Source organism: Pteropus vampyrus, unplaced genomic scaffold (assembly GCF_000151845.1).
Source record: "Pteropus vampyrus isolate Shadow unplaced genomic scaffold, Pvam_2.0 Scaffold16, whole genome shotgun sequence".
In the NCBI taxonomy this organism is placed as follows: Eukaryota; Metazoa; Chordata; class Mammalia; order Chiroptera; family Pteropodidae; genus Pteropus; species Pteropus vampyrus.
In genome coordinates, this window is record NW_011888797.1 from 2,144,437 (window position 1) to 2,168,113 (window position 23,677).

The window sequence follows — 23,677 nt, forward strand, 5'->3', positions numbered from 1 at the left end:
AGAATCTGTTTTACAATCCCTTTCCCAGATTTCTTTGTTCAACAATCATTATTAAATAAGCACTGTGAAAAGTGCTGGGGAAATATGTTAAATAAAATACTGTCCAGGGTTGCAATATAGAAATAACTATCCACCGAACACATATTTATTCACCGCCTACTAATCAAATACTGAACACAGTAATCTACCTCCAAAATGTTTCTTGTATCTGTCTACTCACTTTCATCTCCACTGTCAGCATCCTGTGGACCACAGCCACAGCTCCCTGACCATTCTCCCACTTCCATTCTTAACATTTTAAAATCATTTCACATCCAGAGTGGTCTTTTAAAACTGTAAATCAGATTATGCTGTTCTTTTGTTAAAGCATAAAATCCATTTAGAATAAAATCCGAATGTCTTGCCTTGACCCATGTGGCACTGCATGACCTGGCTTCATCTGACATCTCTAGCCTCAGCTTCGCTCTCCTTCTACCCCTATATTCAACAGCCTGTCAGTTCCTAGAACCAGCCAAGCTCTTTTCCACCTCAGGGCCAGGGCACGTGCTATTCCCTCCACCTGGAATGCTACCTCCTAGGCTCTTTGGATGACAGGCTTCTCCCCATCCTTCATGTATCAGCCTAAAGTTCACCTTCTCAGGGGAGGCGTTCCTAATGACCATCATTTATTCCCTAAAAGAGCATCTTGTTTATTTCTTTTTTTTTATTACTTTTTACAATCTGCATTTATTGTTTTTATTTATTCTCTTACCTGTTTATTGTCTGTCTTTCCTCAGTAGAACATAAGCCCTATGAGGACAGGAGCCTTGTCTCTTATTCATTGTTTGCTCTTGCTTGCCTAGAATTATGCCTGCCACATAGTAGGCACTCAATAATTTGTTACATAGAAAAATACACAAGTGAATTTCTATTGTTTGAAAACTTTCAGGAATAAAAATTTTTCCAGGAATAAAAATTCTGAACCTCAGGTTGGCACATTCTAGGATATATGTATACCATTATTTTTATGTTGGGCTACATTAAAAAAAAAAAAAAGATAGACTGAGACCTGGAGAGAAGGATCTCCTCTAAGAGAAGAGAGAAGAGAGAAGAGAAGGATGCTCCAGCAGCAAAGAATTTAAAAATTCATTTGTGTTTAGAGACATATGGATGAGTTGCTTCTCCATTGTCCATTAGGTAAGATCTGTTGGTGAAGAGGATGGGCATTAGTGCCAGGAACCTGGATTCACGTCCCTGTCCTACCACTTATTAGTTGTGTGACCACAGACAAGTTAGATAATATCTCAGAGTCCATTCGAGTGAGAAATGGACCCCTAAGTCTGCTACAGAGCAAGTGCTCAGTACATGTTAATTAACAATTATTCTTTTTATTCTGCTAAAAATATTTTTTAAGGCATACCATTGCCAGCTTAAAAGACACTAATAGCCAAGGCCTAGCACAGTACTGGGTATATCAGATGTCAGCAGGAGGGACGGTTAAAACAGTGTTTTTGATTTAGTAGGTCTGATGGAGCCTAGTAATTTACATTTCTGGCAGTTAAATTTCCAGGTGATACTGATGCTGCTGGCCCGGGGACCACACTTTGAGTATGACTGACAGTGGTTAAGTACAGCAGCTCTGGTGCCAGACTGGCTGCGTTCAAGTCCTGACTACACCTCCTCACTAGATATATGATCTTGAGCGAGTTGCTTAATCCCTCTGGCCTCAGTTCCCTCATCTAAAAGTGGAGATAATAATAGAGCCTTCCTCTAGAGGTTGCTAGGAGGCTTAAATGAGGCCTCACATATTGTGATTATTTAATACACACCGATTTGTTAATAAAAAACAAATAAAATGAACTCATAACAGTGTTATCCAATAGAACCTTCTGGGATTATGGAAAGGTCCTAGTTTATGCTGTTCAATTTGGTTGCCACCAGCTATATGTGGCTGCTGAGCACTTGAAATGTGGCTAGTACAACTGAAGAGATGAATGATGTCAATTAATTTTAGTTAATTCAAATTTAAATAGCCACATGTGCCTTGACAAGCACAAACATCCAGTTAGAGTTCTTCCCCAAGACCTGGGCAGAGGCTCCTTGTGGTAGCTCTTGGGAAAGCTGACAACACAGGGCAATGTAAAGGCATCAGTGGTGTGGCTCTGCCGCTTTCTAACCGCTTGGCCTCAGCAAAGCTGCTCAATTTCTCAATAACGCAACCTCATCTGTAAAAGGGAAACAATATCTGCCCTGATTCCTTGGAAGTTCTTTATGTGTTTTAATGTGATAATTAATGTAAAAATGTAAATGCAATACGATTGCAAAGATTTTTGTAAAGCTTTATATCACTCCTTCAGATTTTCTTCCCTATGACCTGCCTTAAGGGGAATGGCTCTGTCACCTTCAGTCTTCTGTGTCCACAGTGCCTGACACACAGTAGGTCGTGAGTTAAAATGCAGCCTCCATACAGAATGTCTTCTATTGCTCTAGGACATGAAGTACAAAGGAAGGAATATCTGTATTACCACATCAATGTGCTTTTAAAAGTTATTGTCCAAAAGTATTTCCAAACTAATATTTATTTTGTCCCAATTATAAATAACTTAGTTCTTTTAAAAATTGAAAAATGCAGGATATTACAAAGAAAAAGTACAATTCATTCATAATCCCGCCACCTAGAGATAGTCTTCATTAATATTCTGAGGTATTTCTTTCCAGTTATGTGAGTATGAATGCATCTCTCTCTTTCTCTCTCTCTCTCTCTCTCTCTCTCCTTTTCTTTCTTTCTTTCAACAAAGATCTTTTGAGTGTCTGCCATGGGCCAGGCACTTTTATAGGTGATGGTAATACAACAATGAACAAAATAGACCAAAAAAAAAAAAAAACAACTTTGCCTTCATAGAGCTTACATTCTAGTAGATAATATATGAAAACTCAGTAAAAAAAAATGTGTGTGTGTGTGTATACAAATATATACACACACACACACACAGAGAAATTTAAAAACAAAATCAGGCTAATGTTGTTTATATGTTTATGTTATTCATTGTTTTTCCCCTTCCCATTATGTTAGGAGGCATTTTGGTGTGATGTCCTTAAGGGATCAATTGGACTGCCCAATGCTGTGTCCCTTGGACTATCCAAGGCACGGAGCCAGAGAATCCAGGACTTATTGTTCACATCTCAGAGTTAATTGAGGCTTCAGGCATCATCATTTCTCCTGGTAACTCTAAAATATTTTTTTAGGTCTTAAGAAGAAAGTTTTCTAGAATCATTTGAACCCATATTGTTCGTGGTCCACCCTCTTCTATTCCTGCATGACTAATCTGGCTAATTACTCTGCTCCTTTGTAGGTTCAGATGGAAAAATCTAAAACTTAAATCCTGATAGAGGCTTCAAAATCAATGTAGTGAGGAGCATGGGTGGGAGGGGAGGCAAAGCGCATACTATGATTGAGGAGGATGTAGCTGCTGGACAGAGAGAGAAAGGATAGTTTTTCTTCTGTGTCTTGAGCCATGACCATCATTGTCCATTCTATTTCACACAGAGTCCCTCTCTTCTTGTTTCTTTTTGTCCTTTCTCTCTCTCATGGCCCACATCCATTGCCCCTTTGGGTCTGCAAAAAGGATGAGAAAGAGCACATGTTTTCTCAAAACATCAAGACAAAGCTCTGTGACTTGGGAATAATAATAACAAAAAAATCCATGAATGAATGAAATTTCTGGGTAGAGAGGAGTGTTATGTTGATGGGTCCCAAGGTAAATCATCAAGTGGGATGGTTTTTCTCCTATTATTTAGAGAGGACCAAGGAAGATCTCAATAGATTGCTGGTATCTGCCCATCAAAGGCTTGAGTCAGGAGAGTGTCTAGAAATGAAGAAGCATTCTGTACAATGAATAGCACCACAGAGCCACATGTGTTGAAAACAATAGCCAACATGTCTTGCAGCTTTGGGATTTTACTGCTAACAATTTTGATGACCTCTCTGCTTCTCTTCTTTTGTTCCTTGCCACATTTGTCACTGCATCATTCACGCTGACAGTGCATTCACATTGCTAATAGTTCTATACAAAATGCAACTATTAGCAATGACTTTGCTACTGGATAAAGAGAAAGTATAATGTAGTATAAGAATATGGACCAGCACTATCCAATAAAAATAGAATGAAACCATGAATGTATGTAATTGAAAATTTCCTAGTAGCCACATTAAAAAGAACAGAAATAGATGAAAGTAATTTGTCATGTCTTATTGAACCCTGTGTATTTAAAATATCATTTCAACATGTAATCAATAGAAAAAATTGTTAATGAGAGATTTTGTATATTTCGGACTAAGCCTTCAAAATTTAGATTGCATTTTACTCTTATAGTACACCTTCATTTCATGTGCTCGACAACCACATGGATTAGTGGGCTCTGTATTGGACAGTGCAGATGTGGGCTCTGCATCTAGAGTACACAGAGGTATGATTTTGGGAAAGTTACATAACCTCTGTGTTTCACATGATAGTCTCTAGTCTTGTTTAGAATTGTTATGAGGATAAAATGAGTACTTAGAACATTGTCCAACACAGATGGGCTATCAGTAAATGTGAACTCTTATAATGATCAGATATGCATTTAATTATATCCTTACAATGATCAAAGCAATCCTTCAGTAAGATCCTACTCTGGGCTTTCTAAATAGCGACCGTGTGTCTGATATCTTACAACGATGAAAATCCTATGATTCTTCAGAATTCTTACCTCGCTTTAAACAGAAATTGTCAGGAACAGTTTGGTTCTGAGCTGTGCTTACACAAAGCTAGGTAACCTATAACTTGACAAATTTTTTTATCCTATTAAGTCTGCAAATAGATTCTTATTGAGTTTTCCAAATAAGCAGTATCATATTTTAATTAGGATGTTCACAGTTATAAAATTATCCCAGCTTGCTTTTTGATGAGCTCTTAAGAGATTAAAATAATGCTTCATTACAGTAAGAAGATATCACTTGTTTTCTTGAGACTATGGCTTATAGCCATAAATCCATATTAATATCAGAATGTATTTGATGGCCTAAGCACCATGATATATAAATTATTATCTGGAACACTCATATGACAACTTTTGAATAAAGAATGTAGTAATTCTACAACAGTTATTTTGGGCCCATTTAAAAACATATCTTAGAAGTTTTCAGATCTCTAATTCTTTCATTCATTTATATATTCACTTATTTATTCATTCAACTATCTGTTTATTCAACAAGTGTGTACTGAGAGCTTACTATGGAACAGAAACTTTGCTGAATCCTGAGGAGACAATGGTTAGCGGAACATATAGTCCCTGCCTTCATGAGCTTACAATTTAGTGTGTACGGAGGTAGGGGAGGAAGGGATAGGGAAGAAGTTAATTAAATAATTACACAAATAAAATTGCCAACTTCTGTAACTGTTATTAAGAAAAGGAAATGTTGGTTTGAGAGCCTATGAGGAGGGAATTTGATTTGGGCAGGAAAGTTTTCCCCAAGGAATTGCTGATGAGACTGAGAGCTGGAGGAGTAGGAAGAGTTAACCAGGTGAAGGGAAGAGGGAACTGCATTCCAGACAGAGGGAACAGCATGAACAGAAGTCCGGAGGTCGCAGGGACATGGTGAGGGGGAGAGACTGAAAGAGAGCTGTGGGCTTGAATTAGAGTGAGGGCAGGCAGAGGTGTAGCTCATGAAGTAGGTGGGACGTAACATCTCAGGTTTCTAATAGCCACATTAAGGATTTTATATTTATGCGAAGAGCATTGGGAAGCTGTCACTGGGTCTCCAAAACTTGAGAATGCTTTTCTTTGCTTGGTCAAACCTCATTTTGATTCTTTGTAATTATGGTAAAATAAAAATGTCAGGACACCAAGACAGAGAGACCAGGCATAGAGCCCTATGCTTCCAGCTGACTTTTTTAAAGATGTATATGCCTCCCTTTTTAAAACACATATTGATTTTCTTCTTTTCTTGAAACCTCCAACCCTAAGCTCTTGGCATTTTGAGTTCATTAGAAAATATTTTTCAAGTCACTTTTGAAAATTCCTACAACACAGAGTCCTAAAAATGTCATTAGGATAACCAATGTAGTCCCTTCTCCAGGTAGAGTGACCCTACGTAACACTCTGTGCCTCAGTTTCCTCATCTGTCAAGGGAGAGTAACAATAGTACCTACCTGAGAGGGTTGTTGTGGGGAGTAAATAAGTCAACAAATAAGTAAAGTGTCTATACACATAGCATAGTTTGTGTATATACTAATCTTTCAAAAAATGTAATAAATTACTTTGTTATTATTATCTATACTATTATCATATGAGAGTTGGCTGGTAGGAGACATTTCTGGCCCAGCATTCTCGTGGGGATGATACCAGAGAGAACGAATCGACATTTGAGAGTTCTCGATCTGCCCAGGATGGATGAATGTGTTACAGTGTCCTTTCTGTACCCACTAGAGACTCATGTGCAACTTAAACTCTGTCCTTGAGACTTTGCTAGGGTGCACAGAGTCACCAAGCAGAAAGATTTCTTGAGAGTCTAACTACTTGCCATTTAAACCTATGGATCCAAAAGATAATAGCCTCTACCCTTGCAAGGAGCCCTAAGTAGACAGGATTTGTCATCCACTCCTGCATTATTATACCACAAGGACGAGCTAAAGCAAAGGTGGCATGACCATGATAGGGTCATTGATGTGGTCGATGTGGCAAAGCACAATTTCTCGAAAAAGGCCCTGCTCAGCTTTTTATTTAAAGAATGTTGGGCCATGCTATTCCTAGGGCTAATTCATTTGCATAGCAACCCCTGCTCCTCACCCCTCACCCAGGGTGTGATTTATGCCTGGCTGAAAGCACACCAGCTAATTCTCTTTGAGCCTGAATCCCTCTCCAGCTTGCCATTTGAACATGGTTTGTGGGCACGGAGCTCATTTCTGGAGTGCTGAAAGAGCTAAATATTTGCCCAGTGGGCGCTGCACCAAAGGCGGCCCCAGCTTTTTAGCTTTGATAGCTGCTTTGGGGGAGGATTTTGCAAATCTATCTTGCTACATGCTTAACCATAGAGACAGACATCGCTGCTTTAGGAAGGCAAGTCAATTCACAAATTCCCTTTACCTAAACCACATCACTTCTCCATGACTACCCCAGGTTCTTGATTCCAAGTGTAATCTTTTCATGTCATTCCTGTAAGTTAACTATGACTAGAGAAGGGTCAAGGGCTTTAGATAAAATTCAAATTAATTTTGAAGTAAGGGATTATCTCAATCAAATTTGAGGAGTTCCATTCCTTTCAGCAGCTGGTGTTGTATTCTCATATGTATATAAAAGCATTCTGTTGAAATGCCAATCTTACAGATCAGGGGGCAGGACATAAGGTAGATTTAACCAATCAGGAGATATTTTTCATACTATCTCAAAGTAACTCACAGATGCCTGACAGCTGCAGCTGTCCGATCTCTTGGCGATGGCCATGGTCTATGACTCAGAGGGATGTTTATGCCAGAGAATGCTGCCACTGCAATACTACCCCAGAGATGCCCCAAGAGAAAGTAATTTGGAGCAATGAGTGTGAGAGGAAGATCTTGGGCAGATTTAGTCAAACCTAACCCCATATTTGAGTGTAAATAGTGGTATATGGAGAAGGAGAAAATTATGGGCTTTGGGATCAGACAGACTCAGCCATAATTCTTAGCTCTGAGTACTTCCTATTCAGTCAGTCAGTCAGTCAGTCAGTCATTTATTCATTCATTCACTCATTCAGCTATTTTTATTGAGGATTTAGTATGTGCCAGACACTGTGCTGGGTGCTGGGGTATACTGATGAACAGGACTGGCAACATAACTTGTGGGGCCAGTGCAAAAGGAAAACGCAGAGCCCCTTGTTCAAAAATTAAGGATTTCAAGATAGTGACAGCAGAGCACTAAACCAAGCACAAGGCTCTTCTGAGCATGGGGCCTTGTGCGACTGCTCCACGTGAAGCTGGTCCTCACGATAACCTTTAGGAGACAAGAGACTTTGTGTTCATGAAGCTGAATTTCCGGGGAAAATCTTATTAAATCACACCAATTAATCGAAAATCATGACTCTGTAAGAAGAGTTGAAGGACAGGAGAATGGCCTAGGAAAAGGCACTTAGGTGGAATGACTTCAGCAGGCATGTACTGGAATGGTTAATGCCCAGGGGACATTGGTAGGACACCCACAAGGGCTGCTAAGGAGAAAGAGAAAAGCAGAGCTAAGAGCAAAACTGAAGCGTGTGTGCGTGTAATGAAATATATTAACAAAAATTTTTGAATAATAAACACCTCACAATCAACCCCATGAGGAAATAAATCTCTGTTGTTTAAGCCACCCGTCTACGACATTTTATTGTGGAAATCTGAGCCAACTGAGACAACCCTCTACACAATTCTCTCCATGCGAAATAAGCACGTCTACATTTATCAATTTATAGGTTGTTTCTTGTGTATGGATTTCCAAATAGAGCAACGCATTATAAAGTATTGATAAATAAAAGCAGATTCATAGAAGAGAAAATTCCTTAAAGGGCTAATAAACACAATAAATATATGAAAAGATATTTCACCTCACTGGTAATCAGGGAAATGCACATTAAAACAGTGAGATACAACTTTTGGGGGAAAATATTTGGGGAAATATTAAAAAGATTAATAATATTCACTGTTGACAAGGATATGGGGAAATAGACATTGCCCATACATTGCTGTTAGGAATTTGAGCTACTATAACTTTAGGAGAAAGAAATGTAGCATCACACATTAAAATTTAAAATATGCATATCCTGAGATGATCAGGCTAAGCGAAATGAATGAGACATAAGTTGAGAACTATATAATTTCACTCATATGTGGGATATAAAACTGAAAGCAACAAATGAACATGACAAACACACAGAGACTCATGGACACGGACAGTGGATTAGTGGTTAACGCGGGGAAGTGGGGAGCGGGGAGGTAGTAGGAGTAGAGGGGGTCAAACATTTAACTTTGGGTGGTGAACACACAATGCAATATACATATGACATTGTTGAATTGTACATTGGAAACTTATTTGATTTTATTAACCAATGTAACCCTAACAATTTTAATAAAAACTATGCATATCCTTTTGTTCTTTCTGGAGTCTCTCCTGAATAAATAAAAGCACCAGATTATAAGGGTATTTATGCAAGGATATTTATCGAAGAATTATTTGGACAAAAATATTAATACTATTTATATTTAAAAAATGAAAAACTTATGGTATATTCATACTAGTAAAAATGATGAATTAGTGCTGTATGTGTTGACTTTGAGTAAAACTCACAGTATAGTGAAAGAAATTAGTAAGTTGCACTGCAATGTATATAGTTCAATCCATTTGATTTAAAAAAGGAGAAAGTAAAAACATTACATCTGTACAGATATCTTTATGTGAGATAGAGAAAAGTATGAGGGATATAGTTTAAACATTACTATTAGTTACCTTGAGCTTTGTAGTGGAGGGGATACTGCAGATGAAATGTTTCTTCATTGCATGGTTTGGCTTGTGGCAAAAAGCAAGTTTTTCTTTTGAGATATGAGAAGAAAATTAAAAAAAAAATGTGAAGGAAAAAACCCTCAGTGCTGGCAAGACTGTTGAGAAGCAGATATGCTGATAGATAATTGGGGGCCTTGGAAATCAATGGAATCATTATGGAAAGGATCAGATCAGCATAAACAAGGTCCCTAAAATGGACGATACTTTGGGAATATATCCTGAGGAAATTGCTACCTGTCCTCTATCTGCAACCCCCTCTTCTTCTAAAACATGTCATACAAATTTTTCTTCAGTGGTGTTATAGAAAACCAACATAGCCAAAAATTAGGGAGTAGTTAAGCAAACCATAACGTTTTAAATACATTACGATAGAATAGTAACGGCCAGACTAGGTGTCTATTGGGTCTGTGTTTGAGTTCTGGCTTTTTTTGCTTGCTGGTTGTGTGACTTTAAGCATGTCACTGAACATCTGACTTTTAGCTTTTTCATCTGGAAATGGAGATAACAATAGAATCTAACTCACGGATTTGCTCTGAGAGCTAGATGAGATATGCATATCAATATGATTACTACTACTATTTCATAGTAAAATGAGTGTGTGAATGAATAGACGAGAGAATTCTATATGAAATACCTCTAAGTGAAAAAATAAAACAGGATATGTGTGCTTTACATTAATTATGTAAAAATTATTTACACAATGATTAAAATCATTGGTCAAAACATTTTGCAAATGCCAGTAGCTATTTTAACATGGAATTATTTGGCTCTTTAATTTTATCGATCTTTTACTTTAAAGTTGGTTAATTATATAATAATGAAATACATATATAATATTAAAAGCAAATCCAAGAAGCAAAATTGCTTAAGGGTCTATTCTTTAACAATAAAAATAATGTTTTGCGATATGCTTGGGACAAATTTTATTATGTGTGTTACCACACCCATTCTCTCTCTCTCTCCTAAACACACACACACACACACACACACACACACACACACACACACACACGAATATCCTGAGTTCCCAGGCTACTCACCGAGCTCATAGCTGGCAGTTGCAGTCTTACCAAAATACAGAGTCTTCTAGGATGTCTTGCCAGAAGGACCACGGTCCAGGCTGGCAGAGGCATTTGAAGCAGATTCACTTAGATGGAGATTGGAGAGCAGGGATGCACAGATACTGTGCATTATCAGGAAAACTATGTAAGCCTGATAATTAATAAAAAGGTGACAGATTCCTTAGCAGAGCAGATAAGATAAAACCTTTAAGAATCAACTCAGCCTCCTCATTGATCTCTACCCTTGGCACTGGGAGGGCCCCACTATGTACCCTTGCACCAACCCCACCAGCCCTCATGCCAGTCTCTAAACACAGCATGATGTGCACGCCTCCATGCCCTTGCCTGGGTTGCTTTTTCTATCGAGAATGTCCTTCACATCCTGCCAGGTTCCTCTGAAAAAACTTCCCTAATCATTCTCTTCCCTTCTCTCCACAGAAGATAGAATCACTGTCCACCATGCATGGAGAAATGGGTAGACTTCTCCGCCAGAGCGCCTTCCATCCTGTACTGTAACCGTTTGGTTCTAGAGTGTGCTACCCCCAGCTAGAATCGCATCCCTACCCATTTTTGTTTCTCTTTCATCCTGTAGTCACTGGTAAATAGCAGACATCCTGTTGGTTGGTAAAATACATGCTAGAAGAAAACAGACAATAAAAACAGAAAGAGAATTGCTTATTCAGTGACATTCAAGAACAATTTAATTCAGCACCTCACTACGATATAACCAACTGTAACACAGAATTAGATATAAACCTAGTCATATTCAGATGTCACCCACAGAGTTCTAGTTACAAGAAGCACAAAAAGAACTATGACAATACAGTGATTTCACTGAATTTTATCTCTGCCTTCCATGACCTCAAACATAGTAATATATACCACTTGATATCGATTTCCTTTCTTTTCTCTTTTCCTTTTTTTCTTCCTATCAGTTTCATTCACTCTACCTCGTATTTCCTTAACAGCATGCTGTGGGAATACAAGAATTAATAAGATGGAACTCCCACAATATTTAGGTATAGAATCTTGGCGTAGTCACATGAACTTTGGGGAAAACAACCTCTCTTACCGGTTTCCTCATCTTTGAATTGACTTCGCTTTTCTTCCATCAAGAAGAATCCTTTCTCTTTCAGGCTTTGGGAAGTGGGAGAATTCTCTTTGGCAGGACAAAGAGGAAAGGAAAGTTGTGGATAATCTTATATGACTTTTTTTTTGACCCCTATCACAAGGATGTTTGGCAAGGATGTTTAGATTCTTTTTTTGACCCCTATCACAAGGATGTTAAGCTGTTCTGCTTAAATGTTTAAGGGCTGCGCAGGAAAGAATATGTCAGGGAGAACCAAGTTAGGAGTGAAAGGCACGTGAAAGGAGTAATAGCAGGCGGGTTTGCTGGATGGCGAGGGGGAAGGGGTGACCTGATCACTTGGTTATAACATATATTTTCTACTCTATTGATATGGCTATTAGATGTTAATAGTGTGGCAGAATTTGCATAGTTGATGAATGAATTCTATCCGTGAGCATAAGATAATCCAATGTCCTTAGAGAAGCTGTTCCGCTTAAATGTTTAAGGACTGTGTGTGGAAGTGAATTATTGAAGAATCAAATCAGAAAAAAAAACACATCACTGGATTGTACTCGAAACTTATAAACAAGGTTATTGTTGAATGGGGCGATAAAATGAGAGTCTAAGGGTGTTAGTTGGCTTATATTTTCTCCAAGTTTCCAAATGTGATCTTGGAACCTGACAATTTAGAGTAAGATCTCATCTCTATCACTTACTAGCCATGTAACCTTGGGCAAAATAATGAAACTTTTATTCCTGGGGTTCTTCATCTGTAAAATGAGATTAGTAATACTATTTATTATATAGGATTGTTGTACTCGATAAATAGTAACCGGTATTATTCCATTAACCCTCTTGTGATGAAGAGTTGAGAATGATTTTCTTCTTTTAGTAAACCTTTTGATGAAATAGAACTTGAGCATTATAATTAAATCTGAATGGGATGAGGAAAAAAAGCAAAGGGGTGGGAGAAATTTTCATTTGACTGAGCTGTTGTTGGTTTGGATAATACAATCGTAATATATTACAAGCAAAAAGAGCACTGCAGATCTTTCTGGCCAATTATTTCAGTATTCACTGAAACTATTAGCACTTTGTATATCAGAAATTAAAACCTAACCCCATGAGTAAAGCAGTCTGAGCCTATATTTATAACTGCCCTGGAAATCTACTGCTGAGATGAAAGATCCTTGTTCATTTGGAACCTTAGTCAAATTCAGGCCAATGAAAGGAAGGCACTAATCTAAGACAGGGCTTGGGATAGATGTCTTAACTTGTCACAGAGATGTTTTCCAGAAGAGATACAGAGTAATGTTGAACTTGGATGGAAGTTAATATTATCCCACTAACCACAGTGTGGCTTGTTCATTCTTGTTTTTAAGTGTTCTTATCTGTATCATTATTTAAAATTTACTCTCCTATACTGTCATGGAAAAGACTTGAAGTCTTGAATATTCTTGAATTACATATCTGCAGAGAAAACTGGCTTTGGGCATGTATACTTGGCATTGCTATTTTTCCTTTTCTAAAGGAACCCCCCCACCAGTATCTAGAGCAGTGCTATGATGACAAAGTTGGCTAAAATCAAGTGTAACTATGGGAAAATAGCACTAAGCATGGGTTTGAGAATGCTATGGGGTTTTTTTAGAGAAAGGCAGATCAATAGGATGGAAAGATTCACTAGCCTTTTGGTTGAGGCTTTATAGTTGCTCCAAATTTGGGGCACTTGAAACACTTTACTCTCATCTGCAATAGGATAAGGCAAGGAGAGGTTCTTTGTTCAGGGTTCAAGTACTCTTGTGACTATCCCAAAATAACTCTGAATGTAATACAGTAGGGCCTCACGTAACTAAACCCTCAAGCCTCGGATCTGTCATCATTGTCACCCCAATCGTTCTTTCCTCTTTCTTTAGGCAAGCCAAGCACTTGAATAAAATTTTCCGTCAACACTTGGAGTTGCATAAACTCCTTCTTTTTGCTTTGCCGAATCCATTAGGAGTCTCCCTGTTAATTAAAGAGAAAAAACTGGACTTGTCAAGGACTTGTCTTCTAGATAAGTTTTCTTTCTGGCTTACACTGTTCTTCACTCAGATTTGAACCAGATTAAATCAATCTTCCCCATTGGTTTTCTTTTACCAAAGGATCTTATTTTCTTAATTTGTGAGATTTTGCAAGAATTATGATTATTTCAACCAACCCTTTATTCAGGAGACCATGGGTGCCACTGTGTAGCATGTGTTTATTCCATCAGGCAAGTTATTGTGCTGAGTTGAGCATTGAAGAAATCTGATCGTTTCCTTGGTCTTTGTTTTGAAAGATGCTGGAGTTTTATCCTTGGTGACAGCATGAAAACAATATTTAAACTAGGTTAACAAAGAGATAGTAGGATAAAACTGCCAATGTTTTGTTTTAAATTACCACAGGATGCAGCATAGGAAGTGAAAAAGAGTTTCTTTAAAACAGGGCAATCATGTGACACGGAAACACAGCACATAAAATATATATGTATGGAACCATGAAAATTGATAACAGAAGGAAGGAAATAGACAATGACATTGAATATTTGGGTAATGGAATTTCAAGTGATTTATTTTTTCTTTCGTATATCATGTGAGTTTTTTTTCCTCTTTATTTCTACATATTTTCTGTATTTATATTACATGACTTTATATAATCATCATTATTTCAAAGAAAGTGTATATATACAAATCAAAGTTTTTAAAAAAAGTGTATAAACTATTTTTTGTTTTAGAAATGTGTAAAATTTAAATAAAATATTATATAGCTAAAAGTTTGCAAATTTTTCATTTTCCCTTAAAAATCATTTGTGTTGGTTTCCTTTTATTCTAGTTACAAATGGTATATGATATAAAAAAATGAAAACTTACTACTTTAATGACTAATCCTCCATATTATTATTATTTACAAAACAGAATCCTATTACAACACTGTTCTGCAACCTGTTTTTATTCCCTGACATATGGCTCCATGTAAATATTTATGTCTACTTCTTTCTTTTTGATGGCAATAAGCTTCTTCATATGTGTCATTTCATTGCATAGCATGTATATACATACATACATACATACATACATACATACATACATATATGTACATATAATATATTTAATCAGACTCCCCTCATTGGACATTTGTCTCACTTTCCTAGTAATTGAAAACTGCCACAGTAAACATTCCTTTTGGTAATCTCTACCATCTTGTGCATGGAGTCTTGCAGAGTACGTTTTTAAGAATGCGAATGTCAATTTCCAAAGCAGGCCGGGAAACGCGTTAGACAGCCTTTTCAACTTATAGGATGATAATATGTGGATACTCCAACCAGCTCCCGCACACTGCATTGTCAGGAAAGACACTAAGTTTTGTTGGAAAGATGAAAAATTATGGTTTCTTTTCAGTTTCTCCACCAGTAGATGGCACCTAGTCTTCCTTTATATTGACTAAAACGTCCCATAACTTTAATGCATTCCCAGCGTGTCACTGATCCTGCACTAACAAAGCGATGATCACATCACGTACAAATGCTCCTGTCTCATTCCGCTTATCCCATGTTTGTATTGTTCTGGTTCCAAGACGCTGAGACTTTAAGCCTGAGGCTCTAACTTGAGCAGGAAGAGTTTATTTTGGGATGAAGAATCTTCCCCCATAGAAGGGCCTCTCAACCAGTGTCTCTATTTCTCCGTCTTTAGAAACTGGGACATTCTGGAGGAGAAAACTTTCTCTAAATCTGCAGAATTGCCTCTTTTCTCTCAGAAAATATCAGATTCATGTGCTGGTCAAATTTATTCAGTTTATACAGGGGAATATGGAGTTGGGCGGACACTGTGGAGTCTTGTTGAGAGCGATTTCAGTCAATTACGCTTATGAATATGACCCTATAAATCTCCTTAAGTATGTAGAGTTGATGGGATAAATGTATATCCATTTCATCAACCCTATAAATATACATGTTTAAAATGGCCAAGGAGAGTGGAAGAAAGGACCAGCAAACTATGATTTTTAAAAATGTGATGACACATGATTTTGTTTTGTGTCAGTGTTAGTTTTCTTTAAAATAAATACATCGGAAAAGCTTGGTGTAAGAGTTAAATAGTTTGCTTTAAAAATATTTTGATCAAAGAGAAGGTAAATTTTTTCTTTAAAAAAATTAGTATGGCCTTGGACAAACCTTCAAGAGTAATATGGGAGAGAACTCGAGTATCGTGATTTGCCTTTTTTATAAATATGAAAACGTCCCGACAGTTCTTATCTCTCTTAAACAATTGCGGCCCATGGAATTTTCTCCTAATAGGTAAGAAAGATGGGTTTTGGGGTTTGGTAGGAAAGGAAAAAATAATTTATGATACATACGCCCTGCAGCACTGTGAAAATTCCACTTTGGGCCCTCTGGGGATGATTTTATACTATGACACACAGGGTTTGCTTATCATCACCATCGCCTGAAAGAGTATAGTCCTTAAAAAATACCTAGATTTTCTTCCTTCCCTCCTCCCTTTTTCCTTTCAAACCCAGAGAGAGAATGTAAAGTTAGTGTCTTTTTTAACAGAATATTTCATAAATGACCAGATGACATAGACCAGTAAAATACAAAAATATCTTTGTTTTGTTCTGAGTTAGCTGAACACAACATTAGGGTGACCCCCTCCCCCAGAATATCGTGATATTGATATTGAGGGGAAAAAGTGGTAAATTTTCGAATTAAATGAGTTATACAGCGTAGAATTATTTGCTTCCATATTTATTCAAACCTATTTTTTTAAAACTGTAACCTTGTGTTTTTAAATTTTTTTTGTCTTTTTTTTCAGCTTATGTCTGAAATAGCACCAAAATTCCATCCTAGCCTAACTTGAGAATTTAAAGAATAGATAAACAATAATTTTGGTAGGAAATGGCTAAGCAAACTGGGTTTTTTTAATGTCACTTATGAACAGAATGTAACACTTAATACTCAGCTCAGTATTAGGCTTTTTAAAAATAATCACAGAACCGTTCACTACAAAATTCCTTTTATATCAGGTTTCTTGGTGTATTTTGTGATGGTTTTTAGAGCATTAGCTGTTTGACAAAGAAGCTGAGCTGTTGATGAGCAGCCACAAATGAAAGAATGGGGCTTTTGAAATTATAAAGGTAGTGAGCGTGGTGGTGTTCTAGTTACAGTGGCCTTTCACAAATGCCTCCACTTAATGTCCTCAGGATCTATCTATGTTGTCACAAATGACAGGATGTGCTTCTTCTCATGAGATGAGCCAGACAGAGAGCAACGAATACTGTATGATATTACTTACACGTGAAATCTTAAAAAGCAAATTTGTAAAAACAGAGTAAAATGGTGGTTACCAGGGGTTCGGAGGTGAGGGAATAGGGAAGATGTTAAAGGTACAAACTTGCAATGAGTAGTAAATAAGTCCTAGAGATCTAATGCACAGAATAGTGAATGTAGACAACAAAACTGTGTTGTAATCCTCAAACTTGCTAAGAAACTAGATTTTAATTATTCTAACCACTGAAAAGAAACGATAATTCCGTGACATGATAGTAGTGCAAATTACTGCTGCAGTGGCAATCATTTTATAATATATAAATATATTAAATATATCAAACCAAGATGTTGTATACCTTAAATTTTCCCAATGTCATATGTCAAACATTTTTCAATTTAAAAAAAGAAAGAAAGAAAAAATAACTCTTCTGTTGTATAAAATGAGCTACGCCTGTAGGAATTTTTCCTCTGAACCAGTCAACTACAGCCACTCAGTTCTTAAAAGTCTGCTGATATCTGGAGTTACAATGCTGGATGCACATTTTAATCACCTGAGGGAATTTTAATTTAAGAAAATTCTGATGCTGGAGCCCCATCCCTCCTATCCCAATCAAATCTGAATATGGACTTGGGCAAGGCAGTGAAAGCCCCTCACATGGGTATTTTTACAAAGTCCCCAGGAGATTCTGATGTACAGCATGTTGTAAACCAACTGTCTAAGCCTAAAAGAAAATTTCCATTTTATATTCCCAGAGCGACTTGTAAGCATCTGGTTAGATTTTGACGTTCTTTTCTCCTTTTCTCGGAAGAGGTTAATTGGACTGTGCTAATGATATAATCAAGACAGTTGGGGAGAGAAGAGAATCTGACTTATGTAAAAGGTCCAAAGATACCCACCGAAATTATTTAAAGAAAACAAACTTTTCTTGCTGAGGGTGCTTCACGGCTACTATTTATAATGTGCTTACCAAGGTTTTTTTCTTCTTTTAGAGCCAGTTTCCTAAGAAAAGATAAAACTGCACTGTTGGCTTCCTCCAGTATCTTGCCTTATCCCCCATGTAGTGAGCTCCAATGATGATCTGAGCTTGAATATTTTCAAATAGAGGCTATTTCTGGTCAAATGGAGTCCCCCTAGTTTAGGTAATGAGAAAGTGTCTTATCATTTTTTTCCCCCAGCTTCTCTGAAACTTGTTTTTCTCATCTATGAAGTGGTGGTGATAATTTTTCAGGGCTATTACAAGAATTAAATGGAAAACTGTATACAGAATGTAAGGATTAAATGGAATAATATATGTAAAATGCTCAGCATAGTGTTTCACTCAGGCTTATAGTACTCAAGAAATAATAGATATTACTATCTTAAACTCTCCTTATCCATCTCCACTTAACTGACTGGCAAAATTAACCACCTCTCTTTATTCCTGCTTAAAAAAACATACTGACTGCTGCCCCTAGCACACTGGAGTCTCCTAAGTACATAGGCTTACTTCTCTCACCAGCTGAGTTATAGCCTTATCAAGAGTATTGTTCATACTTGTTTATGCCACTAAGACTTGTAACTGAAATTTAATTAAATATTAAATAACAAATAAAGTAAGAATGTAAGAGCAGTTTCTATAAGCACTAGGTTAAATACATAAATATATTCAAATTGCAAAAAAAAGTCAGATAGGTGTGGTAAAACAACTAACTGTAAGGACTTAGAAAGTGGTAAGAATCTAGGAGAATTCGAGGCACAGTTTGATTTTAAATGACTTTAAGTTTTGGTTCTGCTTTTGAGAAACAAATATTGGAAATTATATGATATCACTTATGTAATAACAATAAGAATCTCTAATCAGCATATCTAATAAGGAAAAAGCCTTGTTCTTATGTCAAAATATTGATGACTGAATGTACACTTATAGAGTTTACATTTAGAATATTGGTACATATCATTTTGAAAAATTATCAGATCTTTTTGATTAATCCACTATTTTATCATGTTGGACAAAGAAGTTTTAACTAAATTATTATTTTCCAAAGATTTCATACTAGGAGAAAGGTGGGAGATAGTGATTTTGTTTCCTCAAAGCAGCCTCTTTTCAGCTGTAATTAGCATAGATAAATAAGAAGCTTTTTTCTCGTTTTTGTATTTTTAGTACTAAAAATTTTAAAACATAAGACTGTTCTAACGAATCTTCATTCTATGGGTGGAATCTTCATACACTAGTAATCCATTCTGCAGGCTCGACAACTTTCAACTCATAGCTAATCTTGTTTGATTCATAGTCTACCAAGTTCTTTGCTTTCTGTATTATTTTAAAGCAAATTCTATATTCTTAAGGTTGATTTTTTTTTATAACTACAATATATTATTTTATTGTTTTCAATTATAAAATATTATTGAAGTATATAATATGGAAAAGTATATATATTACAACTGTATAGTTCAATTAATGTTTACAAACACAATACATTAGTATAAGCAGCATCTAAACTGAGAAGCAGAATATTATGACTTTTAATTGCATAGGTTAGCTTTGCCTATTTTGTTCTCTATAAGATAGAAGTATATAGTATGTTCTTTCTGTGTCTAGCAGCTTTTGATTAGCATTAGGTTTGTGAGATTCATCCATATTATTTATTCTCATTACTATCTAATATTGCCTGGTGTGAATATACCACAATTTATCCATTATACTGTTGATGAACAATCAGATTATTTCCAGTTTTCTAGTATTATAAATGTTGCTATCATTTATCTGATCAAGTGCATAAAAATGCATTTCTATTAGATATATACCTAGGAGTGGAATTGCTGGGTCACATTCAGCTTTTGTCAGCATTGCCAGGCTTATTTCAAAATTGGTTGTCCTAGTTTCTAAATAGCACATCATTTTAATTAGGCCATATTTTATGAATTTGAAATATTTGGTTTTCTTTTTCAATATTTTACTTTTACGAATTAAAGTTTAAATACTTAAATTTCATGTGTGTGTATGTGTAAAATAAATATCTCTGAGAAATACTAATGTCGCCCATAAACAATGAGATTTCCACTGAAAACCAAAAATCTAAATGAATTACTCAATTACACATTTTAAATTGGAATTTTGAGACTGTCTCCTAAATAGCCAAATATTAATATGAAAATATTGATACCATGGTTTTGAGTCTCTGAAACTTTCTACATTAAGTTCTAAATCTTCCTATGGTTAAAAAAAAATGCATACTTAATGAAGATGATTACTATCCAAGTGAACTAAGGTTCTCCTTTCACAGTAAAAACAGATATCGGTTCAATTAAAGGTGGTCATTTCAGATTGGAGATTTTGTCCGGACTTCATACCTAGGGCTCCAAAGATATTTAGATATACTTCTCCCCACTCCACTGTCAACATGAGCTTCTTATAGTCACTGTGTTTGGGGTTTTGAAACTTGAAAGGAGGTTGTTCTCTACCGTGCATGACCTAATTCTCCACCTATTGTCAAGGGTCTGTAATTCCAGACCAACTCTAAAGAACCAAGCTGATCATTTGCTTTCATTTCATGTTTCTTCAGCTCTTAAGATATGCACATATAATTTATATCCAAAGACATTTGGATTTAACAAGATTTAAAGATACATCGCTGGTTTTTTTTCCTACTTAAAAGACTGAACTTGATGAAGTTCTAAAATATGAAAATGCTTCTCTATTTTGCTTGATGGAAACTAAGGACAATATACCTTTCAGGAATTTTGAAATGATGCTTATGACTTTGTCTGACTTGTGGTCCTAACTCATGAAATCGTTCTATTGATTTGTCTCTCAAAATTAAGACAGTAGGAGGGCGAAGTGAGTAAAGGGGATCAAATATATGGTAGCTGAAGGAAACTGGACTTTGGGTGGTAAACACATAGAATGTACAGATGTCAAATGATAATGTACACCTGAAAATTATAAAATTGTATTAACTAATGTTACCCCAATAAACTTAAAAAAGAAAAAGAAAAAAAATTAAGACACTAAAACCCTTACTGTAGACCTTTCCCTTTGTAATCAATAGAGAGAGATACATTCTGAAAGTCCATTTCAGTCTTTATTATTTGATCACTGCATTTTCCTCACTTATCCCAAATGCGGTTGATTCAAAGTCCTTAAAATAGTGTTGCAGGTGGCACTAAGGAGATCTATGGAGTGAGCCTATGGAGAAAACCACTTTGTCACCTTCTGTCATGCTAAGAGAGCAATAAACAACCCAGGATTGGAAGAAATGTGCTTTCAAAGGAAAAATATGGAAACATACTTACATTCAGATACTGGCTCCACCTTTCGCTAACTGTGAGCTTTGGAAAATTATTTAACTTCCTTGTTCCTCAGTTTTCTCAGCTTAAAACAGGGATAACAATGGTACCCACCTCATAGCAGTTTATGAGAATTAAATGAGATAATACATGTAAAATGCTTAGCAGGATGCCTGGGGACACTGTGTTTACTAAGTGGTGATGGTGACTTCCCTGAATTTTCTAGGACACAGCTGAGGGTGAAGCACACCTTCAACCCACCAGGGAGGCAAAATGAGGGCACTATGGGACAGTAGAAATGGTCAGGGCAGCTGAGCAAGATCAGTCTTTTAAACAAAGGCACCGGGCAGAAAATAAATCTGAGCCCCAGAATCCCATCTCAGAGGCCCCAGTGCTGCAAATAGCAGCTGCAGCTGCAGACCACAGGCTGGCCTTCACATGTCCAATGTGAAAAGACTCATGGTGACAAACTGATCTTTTCTATCACACCCACACAGAGTCAGCAATTACACATAGGAGTAAACGCTGAATATTAAGCAGCATAGCAGACTGACTGATAATATAGACGATATGAGAAACAGGGCTTGGAGAATTTCGTATACACTCATTAGATGTTCTTGGATGTACTATAGATGATTTTGGATCATTTAGCTGCCAGTAATAACCCCTTCTGTCTATAGAACACTTAACATGTCCAGACTCTATGCCAAGGACTTCACATGTGTTAGCTCATTTAACCTTTTCATATCTCCATAGAGTACATACAATCATTGTCTTAATTTTAATCTTGAAAGAGGGCCAGCAAAAGATGAGGAAACTGAGGCTCAGAAGCTTAAATAATTTACCCAACATTATAAGATTCTAACTACAGAGCCAAGATATAAACCCAACTCTCTCTGATGCCAACGTCTCATCCATTAAACACTTTGCTGTGCTGCCTTGAAATTACAATGATATCTTGCTCATAAATTATTAGTGCTTATTTCTTATTACCTCAAATAGTCCCTTATAGGGAGGGGCAGGGTGCCACACTTATTTGTTTTATACCTCCGAGGTTTCACACACAGTCAAAAGTGAGTAGATACTTACTGATACATTTCAAACAATGTTAGGATGGAATAGGAGAATCAGAGGAATTAGTCAGATCCCATTGATGTAACCTCAAAGTCACTTAAAAAAAATGCTTGCCTCTCAATTCATATACATTTATTTTTTTTCAGCCACAAATTAATAAGTGCTTGCTGTAGGCTATGAAGATGATTAAGACAAGATATTGCCTCAAGAATACTATAGTTTGAACTAAGCATTGCAATTTCAAATGCCCACCTGTGCTAGGCAGTTAACACAAATGACTGAAGTGGACCAAGAAGCTGTGGCGATCCTTAGTGAGCTTCAGCTTATTGTGTCTACCTGGACCCCGTGTTTCTATGAGAAGCCAGAAATTCATATCTTAGATGATTTTAATATATTTTTTATGTGAAACAAGTATATAGGCCAAGCAAAATTCATTTGCAAACTGGATTTAGCTCACAGACTGCCAGGTTGAGATCTCTGGTTGAAACAATAAAACACATAAATAAGGACAATAGAAGGTAAACAGTCTGTTTTTACTATACAAGGAGTATATATAAAGTATTCAGAGAAGTCAGAGATCACTTCCAGCTGGAATATTAAAGAAGACTTTGTGGAGGAAGTCATCTTTGAGTTTATCCTTCCAAAATGGATCAGCTTTGGAGCCACTGTGAGGGAAAGTAAAGCTGCTTCGGCTGCAGGAAACAGTAGAAACAAAGACCTGCAGATAGGAAATGATGGGTCAAGGTCAGGGACCTCTGAGTTACACTGTACTTGGTTTTTTGATTTGTTTTGTTTTTAGTTTCTTTCTGTAAATAAATTTATCGTACATGTAATCTATAGTCATCGGAATTAGGAAAACTTTTGTGTTATTTCAATAAACATTATAAGCACAGAGTAGAAGATATGGAGGCTGAAAATTGTTAGGTTCCATAAATCAAAAGAGAGTTTAAGGCAAAGGAACTCTTGCTGCTTATAGCCTACTGCATGGTGTGTGGTAGGACATGAAGCTTAAAAGAACATCTGAGTCTTGGAAGAGATCCAGCAAAGGCACCAGGACTAATTTGGGAGATGAAGGGTATGTCTTATGAGGAGAGGCTTAGAGGGCTTAACATGCTTCAGCTTTAAAATAAGGTGGGTGAGCTGAGTTCTATTGATAGCTTGCAAGGCTTCCAGTATGAACTTGTACTTGGTGTTAGAGAAAATTCAAAGTCACACTAAGGAATGTCAAGAAGGCGGGTTCCTTTCTTTATTTCAAGAATGATGAGTCCAGGAACACTTTGTGCAAGAAAGTTTTTTAAAAATGGAATGGATTTTCACAGACTATTCAAGGGAATGTCTTCAATTTTATCATCGTACATTCACTGAACTGATAAATTTAAAGATCAATTATTCATAATATC